The sequence below is a fragment of the Apium graveolens genome, chromosome 3, assembly GCF_009905375.1.
Source record: "Apium graveolens cultivar Ventura chromosome 3, ASM990537v1, whole genome shotgun sequence".
Taxonomy (NCBI): domain Eukaryota; kingdom Viridiplantae; phylum Streptophyta; class Magnoliopsida; order Apiales; family Apiaceae; genus Apium; species Apium graveolens.
The window spans coordinates 218,579,409-218,591,891 of record NC_133649.1 but is presented as its reverse complement, the minus strand read 5'-3'; the positions used below and the strand labels follow the sequence as shown (position 1 = coordinate 218,591,891).

At 37.7% G+C, this 12,483-nt stretch overlaps 1 non-coding gene across 1 annotated transcript; it reads right to left on the bottom strand.

Annotated features, from left to right (window-relative positions):
- Positions 1 to 7,743: 7,743 nt before the first annotated feature.
- LOC141715352 (small nucleolar RNA R71) lies at positions 7,744 to 7,850 on the bottom strand. The gene has a single exon (XR_012572118.1). It is a non-coding gene; the product is annotated as a small nucleolar RNA R71 (small nucleolar RNA).
- Positions 7,851 to 12,483: the final 4,633 nt, after the last annotated feature.

Genomic DNA, 12,483 nt, shown 5'->3' with positions numbered 1-12,483 from the left:
ATGACAACAAGGGTTATACTGTGGGATATGGCTTGATTTCAAAGGATAATGTCATCATTGAAGAAGTTGCCCTAGTGGATGGACTCAAGCATAATTTGTTGAGTATCGGCCAACTTTGTGATAAGGGCAACTTAGTAACATTTAATTCTGAAGCCTGTGTTGTGACCAACAAGAGAAGCAACAAAGTGGTTCTCACTGGAGTGAGAAAAGGAAATGTGTATCTAGCTAATTTTAACTCATCAAATGCAGAATCTGTCACTTGTCTATTTAGCAAGACAAGTCAAGATGAAAGTTGGCTATGGCACAAGAAGCTGTCCCACCTTAACTTCAAGACTATGAATGAGCTAGTCAGGAAATATTTGGTAAGAGGTATTCCTTAAGTGGAATTCTCAAAGGATGGACTGTGTGATGCATGTCAGAAAGGAAAGAAAATCAAGGCATCATTCAGAAAGAAGCTTGATTCAACAATTGAAGAACCTCTACAATTACTGCACATGGACTTATTTAGACCAGTAAACATTTGTCAATCTCAAAGAAAATGTATTGTCTAGTAATTGTGGATGATGTCTCAAAGTTCTCTTGGACATATTTTCTCAAGTCCATAGATGAAGCTAGTAAAATCATCATCAATCACATAAGACAAGTCAACAATCATACTGATTTCAAAGTAAGAAGAATCAGGAGTGATAATGGAACTGAGTTCAAGAATTCTGTGATGAGATCATTTTGTGAAGAGAATGGGATCATGCATGAATTCTCAGCAGCAAGAACCACACAACAAAATGGTGTGGTGGAAAGGAAAAATAGATCTCTTATTAAAGCTGCAAGGACAATGCTAGAAGAATCAAATTTACCAACATACTTTTGGGCTGAAGCTGTAAATACTGCATGCTACACTCATTATATTTATTTGGTCAATCAATCAAAATGCATGACACCCTACCAATTATTCAAGTATAGGAAGCCAACATTAAACTTTCTTCATATCTTTGGCTGTGAATGCTATATCTTAAGGAATCAAACTGATCAGCATGGGAAGTTTGATGCCAAAGTAGATGAATGTATTTTTGTTGGATATATTGTTGGAAAAGCATATAGAGTCAACAATCTCAGAACCAACATTGTTATAGAATCTGTACATGTTGTGTTTGATGACAAAAAGATTGAAGGACTGCAAGATGGAGATTTTTATGAAAGCCTTAAATTTGACAATGTTGAGATGGTTTATGAAGACAATGATGATGAAAGTGATCAAGAACCAATATCTAAGGAAAATGCAGAAAAATCTATAACTAATGAAGCACATAATTCAAAATCCGTCAAAAGACCAAGTGCATCATCCATTGGAAGACAATCTGCATCATCCGTCGAAAGGCAAAATTCAACATCCGTTGAATCATTAATAGAAATTGAGGGCCAATACAGATCACAATCAGAAAGGACCCCAACTACAAGTCAAAGATCCACAAACTCAGGAGGAGTTTCTTCTAATTAAAACTCTGTCATACATCAAGACTACAAAGAGGCTTCTTCATCTAGAGCTAATCTACCTCAACAAAGAAAGTGGACTAGAGATCACCCATTTAAACCGATCATTGGTGATGCATCTTCAAGGGTGCAAACAAGGAAAACAACTCAAGATGAATGTCTATATAGCATTATTCTATCTCAGGAAGAGCCTAAAAAAGGTAGAAGAAGCTCCGTTGGATCCTGATTGGGTTTTAGCTATGCAAGATGAGCTAAACCAATTTTAAAGGAATAAAGTATGGAAGCTAGTACCCAAGCCTAAAAGAAAGAATCCTATTGACACCAAGTGGGTATTCAGAAACAAGATGGATGAGAATGGCATAGTGGTCAGGAACAAAGCTAGATTGGTTGGTAAGGGCTACTGTCAACAAGAAGGAATTGATTTTGGTGAAACCTTTGCTCATGTTGCAAGACTTGAAGCCATCATAATCTTCTTAGCCTATGCAACCCATGCCAATTTCAAAGTCTATCAAATAGATGTTAAAAGTGCCTTTCTAAATGGATATTTGGAGGAGGAAGTCTATGTCAGTCAGCCTCCTGGTTTTGAAGACCCAAATTTTCCAGAATATGTCTACTATCTTTTGAAAGCACTTAATGGATTGAAGCAAGCACCTAGAGCCTGGTATGATACTTTGTCAAAGTTTCTCTTAGAAAATCAATTCACTAGAGGTACTGTTGACAAAACCTTATTCTTTAGAAATGTTAATGGCTCTATTATACTTGTTCAAATTTATGTAGATGATATTATATTTGGCTCTACAGATGAAAAACTTTACAAAAAGTTTGCCAAATTGATGCAAAGTAAATATAAAATGAGCATAATGGGAGAACTTACATACTTTCTTGGTTTACAAGTTAAGCAAGTTAGTGATTAGGGATATTCATTAGTCAAACCAAATATATTTATGATCTTTTGAAGAAGTTTGATCTAATGGATTGCACATCTACAAAAACTCCCATGACCACTGCAACTAAACTTGAATTAAACACAACTGAAAAGTCTGTGGATATTTTAAGCTATAGAGGCATGGTTGGCTCACTTTTATATTTAACAGCTATTAGGCTAGATATAATGTTTGCTACCTGTCTCTGTGCTAGAATTCAGGCTAATCCTAGAGAATCTCATTTAATAGCTATTATGAGAATTTTCAGATATCTCAAGGGAAGACCAAAACTTGGCATTTGGTACCCTAGAGATTCTGGCTTTGATCTAACTGATTATTCAGATGCAGATTATGCAGGTTGTAAAATTGATTGAAAAAGTACAACAGGAACCTGTCAATTTCTAGGAAACAAGCTAGTATCCTGGTTCAGTAAAAAGCAAAATTCAGTTTCTACTTCTACAGCTGAAGCTGAATATATTGCTGCTGGTAGTTCATGTGCACATATTTTATAGATGAAAAATCAACTGTTAGACTATGGTCTACAAGTGAATAAGATTCCTATTTTCTGTGATAACACAAGTGCTATTGCCATAACTGAGAATCCAATACAACATCCAAGGACTAAGCACATTGACATCAAGTACCACTTCATTAGAGAGCATGTTATGAATGGTACTGTGGAACTTCATTTTGTTCCAAGTGAAAAACAACTTGCAGACATCTTTACTAAACCACTTGATGAATCCACCTTCACTAGGTTGGTAAGTGAGTTCGGTATGCTTAATTACTCATAATCTACTTTAATGTCTAAGCAAATTGAACTGCAACCATAATAATATTTGATATTTCTTGTCAGTAATGTAAATTTTGGCTCGGTCAAAATTTATATCTGACGGATGTTCATTATCCGTTGAAAATGAACATCCGTTGAACTTTATTCTCCGTAGAAGAATCAATTATTACTTTGGGTAATTTTGTCATCATCCGTCGAATTGTACTCAATCTTAGCCGTTAATTTTGAGCATCATCCATCAAATTTACTTACAGCCTGTATGTATATTTCAACGGATAATCTTAGAATTTTGACAGTTTTTCTTATTTTTAAAGGCTATTTTGGGTTAATTTGATTGGTCACTTTATTTAGTTTTTACTTTTTGACAGTTTATTTCTGAGAAAGTATAAAAGCTAATTACATTTCTATTATTTGTTTTTATCTTTCTCAGAGAATTTCTCTAACTTCTTCTTACCAAAAGCAAAAACTCTCTCTGCAACTAATCTCAATCACAACAATGGCACCCGTAGTCAAAATCATGTCCTCAACTGGGTTTGTTTATGAAAAGAACAACTTTGTGGCTTTGGTGAACAAGCAAATTCCGGCATCTGAAGACTATCACATGATGATGGACTTCATACTAAACTGCAAATTGAGCTATTCCATGCTTGAGTCCCCAACCATTTACTGTGAGGTTGTCGAGGAAATTTGGACTACAGTTGTGTTCAACTCAAAGGACAAGACTATTACCTTCACTCTCAAAGGTAATGAACACTGTGTTAACTGTGATGTAATTGAAAAGTGTTTTAAATTGCCTGAAAATAACACACTTGCTCCACACACAGACACTGATGTGAGTAACATGCTAGTTTCTATGGGTTATGCTCTTAATGCCACTAAATTAGGTGATGTTAGGAGACTAGATCTTAGAAAATAATGGAGTTTTCTATGTGATTCATTTATCAAGGTGTTTTCTGGAAAAATAAGTAATTTTGATGTTGTATCTTACTCACTTGTTCACATGCTTTACATGCTTCTTAGTGATACGTATTTCAATTTTAGCACTTCTGTCATTTACGAGATAGGGAGTAAATTAGGGGATATTAAGAAGAGGTCTAAGAATATCTATTATGCTAGATTTTTCATGATGCTAGCTAATTTTGTTTCAGAGAATCTCACCATTGAGAACCCAACAAATAAGTTAGCTTGTTGGGTCCAAGAGAGGAAAATTATTGCTGACTTGAACATGACAAATCATCACAAGGACATTGCTCTTGTGTACATGCCTCATGGAAAAGCCTCAGGTAAGTGAGGTAAATGTTTATGTTCCTACTACTTCTCAACCACCTGCTTCTTTGCAAACAACCGTGGCAATGCATCCATGACAATGACCAAACAGATGCCTATCCAAGCCACAAAATCAATGGTTTCTAAACCCAAATCAAAGAAATTCCCTTCTAGTTTCTCTCAACAGAAACTAGTTGTAAAATCCACACAAAGCCAAGAGGGGGGTGTGAAGGGAAGTAAGGCTGGTGAGGGACATGGTAAACATCAAAGAAGCCCTAAGAATAAGGTTGGGAGGTGCGTGAATCCCAGCCTAGCCACACTACAGTTTTCCAACAAACTGAAGTGCTTAATAAGGATATTAGCTCATTGCTAGTTGCATCCTCCTAAAAGGATGTAACTATTGAACAAAGCTCTCAACCAAGAGCACAGACCAAAAGGGTTAGGGACACAAGCTCACCCCAAAATTATGCTAGAAAGAAGAAATCTAAAACCATTGGGGATACACAGGGTGCACACATTGTGCCTACTGCAGTAAAAGACTCAGTACATGCACCTTCTCAAAGTCAGGTTGATGTGGCGCCAATAGATATGGGGTCACAGCCAAAATATTTAACTATAAAAGCACCTAACACACCAAACTCACTCACAAATTCTCTGGATATTGATATGATTCATACATCAATTCCTGATTCTCCATCTCTCACTCTAATAGAGAAGCCAAAAATCCAAGCAAGTGAGCATCATCTTTTAGATGATTTGTTGGCACACTTGCCATTTCTTTCTGAGTCTACTGAAACATCTGTGCAAAATCTCAAATCAATCACCACAGATTCTACAGTAGTCTCTACTCCAAACTCAATCATCTCTACTATCTCAACGAATATTGTTCATCCGTCGACTAGCGATTGTATCTCGATGGATGTGCTCAACAGCAGTCATCCGTTGAATCTTCAAACTACTACTTCAATGGATGTTTCTCATCCATTGAATATCACTGCACAACTTCAAATTTCAACAAATACTACAAGTGCAGATGATTTAGTAGTTGTACAATCACTTTTAGGTTTGAGGGAAGGGAGTGAAAAGAGTGAGAGGCTGAGTCGCTCTCAGGCAAAAGGAGAGGAAAATAGTGACAATTGTTGAGTGGCATTTATGACACTTCATTACGCTCTGTAAAGCTTTGAATTGATGTATTTGTACTCAAGTTATTGGTGTTTTAATGTGTTTTTTAGTGTTTTTTCATTTTCAGGCATTCTCCAGGTAATCAGGTGAATTGGCATGGTTTTAGTGCTAATTGGGTGTTAGAATGGTGTTGGAATAAAAGCTCATGGAAAACCAACTCAAATCAGCAAGGAAAAGAACAAAACAGAATTTGATCCAGGGAGTCCGCGCGCCCGCGCTGTGATAGCGCGCGGCCGTGCCCAAAGATCAGAAACTCAGCGCGCCCGCGCTAGTCAAGCGCGCGCCCGCGCCAGGTCGGGATAACATAATTCTGTTTCTACTAGGATTTTGAAAGTTTGAAGCCCTCGTCAATTCTATTGCATATATATACATATATAAAGACATTTTGCATAAGGAGAGACGTACAAAAGCTAAGGAAAATGAGTAAACAAGACCAGAGAGCATAATTCAACCAAGGCAAAGAAGATCTAGTTTATTCTTGTGATTCTTTGTTTAAGTTGTAACGTTGGATGCTAGTTTTCTTATTCTTAAACCTTTACTTATGTTTCGTACTTGGTTTTATTAAGTATAAAGACTACATTTATTATACGATGCTTTCATTGGAACCCACGTTGATGATGAGTCCGATTATGGGCTAATCATTATCGTGGTGTTCTAGCGGATTTATTTATGAATTTCTTTAGTTGATTTGTTTCGATGCCTTAGTGTGTGGTGATTGTATTATATCCTAGTATTGGTTGTGCTTATTCTTCTTATGAGCGTCGCGAACTTATAAGATAACTTGTTAATTCTTAATGAAGTGAAAGTGAATTTAAGGGTTTAGAACTTGCCATGCTAGTATAGGTTCATGTGTTATTGTTATGCATGATTCGTATGTAATTTTAACCATCTTACATGCCCTATATAATCACGATAGATAACTTGTGCATTAAACCGTTACGTTGTCAAATTCTATAGACATATAGGGTCTTAATATAATTGGTGTTTATTCAGCTTCTATCTCTTTTGTGGATGTCTGGTAGTATGGTACTCGTACAACAGAAGTTGGCGTTTATCAGTTTCGTGTTATCTGATTAGTATCATCACCATTACATGTTAAGGTTAAGAATGAAAAGGCTATTGAATAAAGTACTTAATGAAGTTAGAATCCTATATTTGTGTTATATATTATTCAACTCTCTTTACTCTCTATAGTTAAAGTCTTTAGTATAATTCTCATTAGTTAACCATAGTATAATCAAAACTCAATTTGTTATTCGTCTTAACATTGCATAATAGTCATATCATTGTTGCATAGGTGCATAAATTACAAAGTTAATTTAAAACAGTCCCTGTTGGAATGAACTAGAAATAATTCTATATTACTTGCGAACGCGTATATTTGTGTGAATTTTAGCGTGTGTTTAGCGACTAATAAGGTTTTGGCGCCGCTGCCGGGGACTGCAGTGTTAACTTTTAGTTTATGTGTTTGTCATCAGTGATCGTTAAAGTTCATTGACTCGAACATTATTACTTACCTAATATTTTTCTTTGTCATGTTACAGGTATTCTTGCGAGCGTGTATGCATACGCGTTCGCGGGCTCGTAAAAGAACTCTGGATCAAGCCGAGGAGGAAGCTGTAGTGATTCAAAGGGAAGTTTTTGAGGACAGAGAGAAAGTAGCAAAAGAAGAGAAAGTCGAGGAATCAGCTCTAGTAGTGATGGGAGATCAAGCAGAAATTCCTAAGGCTCTGATGGACTATTCTCAGCCTAAGATCAATGATATTCAATCGAGCATCATCAGACCATCCATCTCGGCTAACACTTTTGAGATCAAGTCAAGCACGATTCAGATGATACAAAACTTAGTTCAGTTTGGGGGGTTCTCCTACGGAAGACCCTAACATGCACATCAGGGATTTCATCAAGATATGCGATACTTTCAAGTTCAATGGGGTGACTAAAGATTCTATCAAGCTACAACTCTTCCCATTCTCTCTGAGGGATAAATCAAAGTGCTGGTTACATTCTCTACCACTAGGGTCTATCACCACATGGGATGATCTTGCTCAAAATTTTCTCACTAAATTCTTCCCGATGGCGAAGACTGCTGCAATCAGGAATGATCTTACTCAGTTTGCTTAACAAACTGGAAAATCTTTGTGTAAGGCTTGGGATCGATATAAGGAGATGCTAAGGAAGTTTCCACACCATGGCATGCCTGATTGGATGATTATAAATTGTTTCTACAATGGTTTGGGTGCTCAGTCTAGATCTATGCTTGATGCAGCATTAGGAGGAGCCTTGTGGGCTAAGAGCTATAATGAAGCTTATGAATTGATTGAACTGATGGTTGCTAATGAATACCGGAATCCTTCTCAGAGGCTAACTCAGGGCAAGGTAGCAGGAATTCTGGAGTTGGATGCAACAACTACTATAGCTGCCCAACTTAAGACTTTGAAGATGAAGGTGGACACTTTGACTAATTATGGAGTTAATCAAATCTCTAGTGTTTGTGAGCTTTGTGCGGGAGCACATGAAACAAAGCAATGTGCTATTTCTAGCAAATCAACTCAATTTGTGAGCAACTTTCAGAGTTCACAACAACAAGCTCCAGCCACTTATCATCCAAATAACCACAATCATCCTAACTTCAGCTGGAGTAACAATCAGAATGCGGTGCAACAATCTTATCAGCCATACACAACAAAGCAGTATACCCCTCCTGGTTTTCAACAACCGCAATATGCCCCTAGGCAACAACTTCAACTTCAGCAGCTACCGCAAGCTAATGAAAAATCTGAATTGGAGGAGTTGAGGCTCATGTACAAGAGTCAAGCTTTGTCTATCAAGACCTTAGAGAATCAGATTGTGCAAATTGCTAACGCATTACTGAATCATCAACCTGACACGCTCCCAAGTGATACTGAAGTGTTGGGCAAGAAGAAAGCTAAGGAGCATGTGAAGGCAATAACATTGAGGTCTGGTAAGGTTGCGAATCCTGAAAAAACTAAGACTCCAGAATCTGAAGTTGAGGCTGAAGAAGAAGAAGTGTAGAAGGAAGCAGAAGTGGAACCAAGGAAGACTACTGTTGAGCACACTCCTCCTGAGGGTAATACAGGGGAGAAACAGATCTATCATCCACCTCCTTTTCCTAAGAGGCTGTAGAAGAAAAGGCTGGATAAGCAGTTTGAGAAGTTTCTGGAGGTGTTCAAGAAACTTCACATCAACATACCTTTCGCTGAAGCTCTTGAAAAAATGCCTAGTTACGCAAAGTTCATGAAAGGTATTCTCTCTAGGAAGGTGAAGCTTGATGAATTAGAGACCGTTGCTCTTACGGAGGAATGCAGTGCTGTGCTGCAACAGAAGTTGCCTCCGAAGCTTAAAGATCCCAGAAGCTTCACTATTCCATGCACCATTGGAAAGATGTCATTTGACAACTGTCTATGTGACTTGGGAGCTAGCATCAATCTGATGCCCTTGTCAATCTTCAAGAAGTTGAACTTGCCTGATCCAAAGCCTACTTATATGACTTTGCAGTTGACCAACCGTTCTATTACATATCTGTGAGGTATTGTGGAGGATGTCTTGATCAAGGTGGATAAACTCATCTTCCTTGCTAATTTCGTAATTCTTGATTTCGAGGAGGATAAGAAGATTCCCATAATCTTGGGAAGACCTTTCTTGGCTACTGGTCGAACCTTAATAGATGTGCAGAAGGGTAAGCTTACCATGCGAGTGATGGATCATGATGTGACTTTTAATGTGTTTAATGCCATGAAGTTCCCTACGGAAAATGAGGAGTTCTTAAAAGTGGAGTTGGTTGATTCTGTGGTTACTTCAGAACTTGATCAATTGCTAAGGTCTGATGCCTTAGAGAAGGCCTTGTTGGGGAATTCTGATAGTGAAGATGATGAAGGGGATGAACAATTGTAATTTCTGAATGCTTCTCCCTGAAAGAGGAATATTGATATGCCTTTTGAATCTCTGGGAATGGAGGAGTTGAACAAAGCTCCTAAGCGCCTCAAGACATCTATTAAGGAAGCTCCTACTCTTGAGCTTAATCCTTTACCTGAACATTTGAGGTATGCATTTTTAGGTGATGCATCTAATTTTCTTGTTATTATTGCATCTGACCTTTCAGGTAGCGACGATGAGAAGCTTTTAAGAATTCTTAGAGAATTCAAATCAAAAATTGGTTGGACTATAGCAGATATCAATGGAATCAGCCCTTCATATGGCATGTACAAAATTCTGCTAGAGGAAGGAAGCAAGCCTACTATTGAGCAACGGATAAGGCTAAATCCGATCATGAAGGAGGTTGTGAAGAAGGAAATTCTTAAATGGCTGGATGCAGGGATCATCTATCCCATTTCTGACAGTTCTTGGGTGAGTCCAGTTCAGTGTGTATCGAAGAAAGGATGTATCACAGTAGTTTCTAATGAGAAGAATGAGCTCATCCCTACTCGAACAGTCACGGGATGGAGAGTTTGCATGGATTACAGGAAGCTGAATAAGGCCACAAGAAAGGATCACTTCCCTATGCCTTTCATTGACCAGATGCTCGACAGATTGGATGGGCACGAGTACTACTGTCTTCTGGATGGTTATTCTAGTTATAATCAAATCTGTATTGCTCCAGAAGATCAGGAGAAGACTACCTTCACTTGTCCATTTGGTACTTTCGCCTTCAGACGAGTTTCTTTTGGACTATGTGGTGCATCAGCCACATTTCAGAGATGTATGATGGCCATCTTTTCAGATATGATTGGACAGAATGTGAAGGTGTTCATGGACGACTTCTCTGTATTTGGCGATTCATTTGATGAGTGCTTGCAGAATCTGGGCGACGTTCTCAAGAGGTGTGTTGAGACCAATTTGGTTCTCAATTGGCAGAAATGTCACTTTATGGTGTGGCAGGGCATTATTCTTAGGCACAAGGTTTCTAGTAAGGGTCTTGAGGTGGACAAAGCCAAAGTGGGGGTCATCAAAAATCTTCCCCCACTTATTTCTGTTAAGGGAATTCGCAGTTTTCTTGGTCATGCGGGTTTCTACATGTGATTCATCAAGGACTTCTCAAAAATTTCTAAACCTTTGTGCAATCTTCTGGAGAAGGATGTCCCTTACAAGTTTTATGACGAGTGCCTTGCCACTTTTGAGACGTTAGAAAAGAGTTTAATCATGGCACCTGTCATAACTGCACCTGATTGGAGTGAACCTTTTGAGATGATGTGCGATGCAAGTGACTATGCAGTTGGAGCAGTTCTTGGGCAGAGAAAGAACAACATATTTCATGTAGTCTACTATGCTAGTAAGATTCTTAATGGTGCTCAACAGAAATACACTACTACAGAGAAAGAACTTTTGGCTTTTGTCTATGGTTTTGAGAAATTTCGATCTTAGCTGCTTGAGATGAAGGTGACAAATTTCACTGATCACGCTACAATTCGTTAACTCATCTCGAAGAAGGACTCGAAACTTAGATTGATCAGATGGGTTCTTTTACTTCAAGAATTTGAAATAGAGATCAAGGACAGAAAATGGACTGAAAATCAAGTCACTGATCATCTCTCGCGTTTAAAAGATCCAAGTGCAACTTCACTAGATAAGACATTAATCAATGAGTCTTTTCCCGATGAGCAGCTATTTGGAGTGCAAGAGGAAGAACCGTAGTTTGCAGACATTGTGAACTACCTTGTGAGTAATATCATGCCTCCCGACTTTTCGTACGCTCAAAGGAAGAAGTTTCTGCATGAAGTGAAGTGGTATATGTGGGATGAGCCGTTTCTTTTTCGACAAGGAGCTGACAAAATCATTAGGAGATGTATTCCTTATATCGAAATGGGGGGATCTTGCAAGATTGCCACTCAACGGATTATGGAGGACATTATCAGTTTCGGGTTATCTAATTAGTGTCATCACTGTAACACCCCCAAATCCGGGGTCGGGGATCCGGGTTGTCACGAGTTCCATTTCCCTTAATAACACCCAATCTTAATAAACAATCAACTACTCCGTACTGTGACCCCACAATAAACACACACACCACAAGTTATAGTCTCAGAGATGAATATCCAAAAATAACACGAGTCATTTTATTCCACAATTATATGCCATTACACCTTAAAAGGGTTTCTGAATAAATTTACATTTCTTTTCCATTATTACAATTCATAAAGATACATAATTCTGGTACATCAAAAGTTGAAAGCCTAGCCTATTGGTAGTAACTACCTCAGCTACAGCGACATCAACGCCTATAGGAAACTGCGGAACGTTTCCTATCCGCTCGCGAATTGGGAGCTTGGTCCTGTTCATCTTGTCTATCTGATATTGTGTAATGAAAGAAGAAAGCAAGGGTGAGCAACAAGCCCACCGAAATAGTATGTATAATAATTTACAATATATGAGCATTCTCATAGTACTCAAGAAAGTCTTGGTTAAGAAGAAATGAACAAAGTTGATATCTTAACGTGACCAAGTCGCAAAATATTCAGTATATACATATATACTTTTCAAAATCTTTGAAATACTCTTCCAGGCATAATATACACAGAGTTCCAATTTATAAATATATAAAAATATCGTTGCAAGGTGATCTCATATATCTAACCTTGTCTCAACGTTCTTCTGAAAACCTTTGTCATTCATAAGATAATCATTAACTAGATATAAGTTGAAAAGATGAAGTTACAAGATACTCTAATATACTTATATCTTTTCCGAATACTACTTGAACTACCACCATTCAAGTTATAATTAGTTCATCCCATAGATGAAGCTACACGACAAAACTTGTATATAATTAATCTTTGAAATATCATCAAAATGAAATGAAGTTACGAGATACTT